The sequence below is a fragment of the Corvus brachyrhynchos genome, unplaced genomic scaffold, assembly GCF_000691975.1.
Source record: "Corvus brachyrhynchos isolate BGI_N302 unplaced genomic scaffold, ASM69197v1 scaffold7, whole genome shotgun sequence".
Taxonomy (NCBI): Eukaryota; Metazoa; Chordata; class Aves; order Passeriformes; family Corvidae; genus Corvus; species Corvus brachyrhynchos.
The window spans coordinates 5,826,137-5,830,481 of NW_008239054.1; positions in this window are offsets into that span (position 1 = coordinate 5,826,137).

Consider the following 4,345-nt stretch of genomic DNA (forward strand, 5'->3'; position numbering starts at 1 on the left):
ATTTCCTTATGCTTTTAGTATCTCATTCTTGCACTTCTGCATCAACTCTAACTCCCAGAGCTGCCAGACTAGGAGAGCACTACCTGTGTTGTTTTTGTCAAAGAAAATTATGTTATCGAACACTGTAATTTGTTAAATTCCAAATCTTATTTAGACAATTAGTTCAACCTGTGTTATCTCTGAACATGTAACTGAAAAAATAAATGAACGGTGCATACAAAACACACCCATGGCTCCCAAAACAAAGAGGACCTTATTCAGGGAGATGTTATTTGAAGATAAGAACAACACTCTGGCATCATGCCTCTCCCCATAATGCCATGAAACCAATCTTCTGTGGCAGCTTTGATGGTTGAGGGTCCCTGAGTTCCTGGAGGTAGGTGGGCTGGAGGACAATATTTTTTCTTGCAGGTAGACAGAAAACCCCAAAGAAAACTTGTAGAATAAATACGTTTTAAATGGTCCTCACAATGACTGCAGTCATGATTAAAGTTGTGAATCCACAATAAGCCTGATTTTGCCCATTTATACCTTCCTAGAGTCTACAAACAGGAACACAGAGTAACAAAATCAGCAAGTTCAGCCTAAGGTCAAGAAAAACCGAAGGTTCAAAAGTTGATTTTCCTCTCACATTACAAGAAAAGGAAAGACAAAGAAAAGTGAAAGATCACGACAAAGAAAACAAGCAATCAATCCTCATTTCCTTCTGTAAGATATATGGAACTGGAAATATTGAACATAAATATTTAACATTAATATTTTCTTTGCTGAATAGACTCTAGTTGAACACGAAGTAAGGGAATCAGGAGATGGGATAGAAGTCAGGACAAGATTTATAAGAACTTCTTTTACCTCAAACAAGTTAACAGTGACTGACAGTAGGTGGCCTACTGCAAGTTTCATTTTCACAATCCTATGCAGTAGACAGAAATAGAGAGAGTCAAAATATCACCCTCCTGCTATCCATAAAAGCACTGCCATCAACTTCATCAAAATGGGAGCCCATTGTGCTTTCCTCTGGCCAGCCTGGTTGGTTGCCTCACCATGAACCAGAGGCACCTTCTTTGCATCCCTTCTTCGCATCCCTTCTTCTGTCCAGTACTGCACCTTCCAGCTAAGATCCACCTGCTACTGCTGCTCTAGGATTAGTGATCAGCCACCGTTCCATGGGCTGATCAAAGCCCCAAGAGCACTCGTAGGTTTTAGGTACACAGCCCTGTATGAGTGCCCACGCACACACCAGGGGCCCCACTTGGGGCCATCACTGTCTGCCTGAGCTGTGCTGTAGGTGTGCCTGTCTCCAGGTCTGTCACAGCCATGCTCAGCCATGCAGTCTGCTGGACTGAGCTCTGATCTATGGACTGACTTCCCAGCTTGACCTCAGACCTTCCACCTAACTCCAGGGCCTGTCTGGTGGTTGCCAGGCTGAGTAGGACCCTGGCTGCTACCACGAGACTGGATTTACATTTCTGGACTTGCCTCGTCACCAAATGATGCCAAGTCTCCTGAACTCTCGGTTGACTCCCCTTGCCAGCTCTAGACCCTGGAAATGGTGCAACAGAGTCCTGACTGGCAAGTCCCTGCCCTGCTGCTGTGTGTTACCCACCTCATGAACCAACAACCTGTGACTCAGGGCGGTGGACCCATCCCATATTGTCTTAAGCATTCCTCAGTCCCAAAAGTTCACAGAAGGGTCCTCTGCAGCTCAGTCCACTACCAGCTTTTCAGGTGAAGGCACCAAGGAGAGAGACGCTGAAGAACTGGCTGGTGTTCATTCCAGAGGTAGCCAGCTCACACGGGTGCAGAGTCCTGAGTACTGAGATGTCCTTCAGCTTGTGGACCTAATGAAACCACAAAGAAAGGAGGATGGATACATTAAAATTTGGGATGGGAACATGGGGGTAAAACAAGACTTCTTATCAGACTTTTTTTATTCTTACAGTCTATAAGTCAGGTCTGGGACTTTTCTGTGATTTTTGTCTTATAGTATCACAAAAATGTAGTAAGAGTAATTCACCTCCAACTACTGCACCTGCTCGTACAGTTTAAATTAAAACCAGAAACACTGCAAATCCCACTTCACAATGCCTTTCAGTGTTCGAGACTGAATTAAAGGCCTTCATTGTTTAGGAGGATTATTTCATTGCCTTCCCTGGCTTCAAAGAAATAAGAATCTTCACTCACTTTTCTATTGATCCCCGTTGATCAGATTAACTTTGTTTTGGATTCCTACAGAAACAAAAGACAAATAGAAATGTTGTGAACACTTAATGTGTTCAGTTTTGTTCAGTTCACGATTCTACTACCTATTACAAAGATGATTATTGGTTAGACAAAGAAAGAATAAAGGAATTACTGTAAATTATGTTCACTAAATACCAACAGTTTAAGCACTTACAAAATTATGAAATATTTCATAATGACATGTAATTACAGTTAATTCTACAATTAAAATTATATCTTTTATTTAGCAGCACTTGTTCTTTCATAAATAATAATAATAATTAGGATTAAGAAGGTCAGAGTATACTTCTATTTCGACACTACAAAATGCATTTCAAGCCATTCGTGCTCCTCTCATGCACTTTACATTCTGACTTTGGTCTTTGTTATTTTGTAATCTTGGAATGGGCCAAGAGGCTCTCCTGGGACAGCACAAGCCAAGAGAGCTGAATTGTGTTAGTCTGGCCATAGACAAAAGGTCTTCAAGTAGCAAGCATCTTTGCTTGTGTGCTCAGAGGAATTATCCTCAGAAGTATAATACATGATAATAACTAGCAGCTCTACTTTCTTACAGTGCTGTCCTGAGCATCTACATGCAATTCTACTTGTACATCCTCTGGAGCAGACCATTAAATCACCATCTGGGCTGGAAAGTCAGCTACCAGCTGGATGATGACCATTTCTCAGGTCTTGCTCATTCCTTTCTCGCTCCTCTCCATTCCTTCCTGAAATGGCTTACTGATAAAGATGGCACAGTGCTTGACAGATGTCTCTAGCTTTCTATCATGGTTTGTTTGCTGTTATCAGGCAGCATCTTCTTAGTGATCATGGCTATATAAAAGCTGTGCTACAAACCCATAAGAGAGAAGCATCAGTGTTGCTACACAGTATATTCTGATAAGAGTTCAAAGCTATGAAATAAGTGTATCTGTAATCAATACAACTCACACATTACAGCCACATACATTATTGTCATATTTTGTAGACTGTCCTAGACAGTCCTTTAACACAAGCAAGGATGTTAACTCCACTTTTACATTGGTATGTGCTCAACTGCTGTAAAATCATAAAATAGTTTGGGTTCAATAGGATCTCTGGAGGTCATCTAGTTCGGCCTTCCTCTCAACTTGAGTCCAACTATGTCAGATTACTCTAGGTCTTGTCCAGTTCAGTTTTAAATATCTTCAAGGATGGTGAGGTCTATAAACTGTCCTGGTTCTTATGGCTTCCTTTTATTTTATTTCCCACCCCCCCTCCTTTTTTCTCTTGCTATCTAAGTATAATTTCCCATTATCTTCTGTTTCTCATCCAGCCACTGTAAGAAGAGTGTTTCCATCTTGATTACACTTTACCAAAAAGTACCTGAAGGCAGCAATAAGACCTGCCATTAGCCTGTTGTTCTTGGCTGAACAACCACTCTTTATCCAGCCTCTCCTCGTCATGTGCTCTAGGCTTCTAATTATCATGGTAGCCTTTTTACGCTGACTGCAGCATGTCAATACCTATTTCGCACTGGGAAGCTTGAAAATGGACAGAGTCCTTCATGTGGAGTCTCACAAGTGCTAATTAAAGAAGAAACATGGAATCATTTAGGTTGGAAAAGATGCTTAACATCATCAAGTCCAGCCATTAGCACTACCAAGTCCACCACTAAACCATGTCCCTAAGCACCACATCCATGCATCTTTAAAATACCTCCAGGGACAGTGACCCAATCACTTCCCAGGGCAGCCTGTACCAGTGCTTGACAATCTCTTCAATGAAGAAATTTCTCCTAATATCCCGTCTACACCTTCCCTGGCACAACCTGAGACCATTTCCTCATCCTATCCCTTGTTGCTTGGGAGAAGAGACTGACACCCAACTCACTAATAACTACTTCCTTCGTACTGGCTGCACTCACACTATTACCCCTCGTTATGCAGTTGATTCCCTTCACTGCAAATGTGCAAATGCTGGTTGCTGCTGGCTCATGTCCCCTCTGCTTGTCCACCAGGGCCATCAGATCATTTTTCAAAAAGATTCCTTTCAAACAGTTGATGCCAAGACTGGATAGAAGGAGGATGGCTTCCCAGCCCAGGGCCAGGACTCTACACTCACCTGTGCTGAATCTCATGAGATT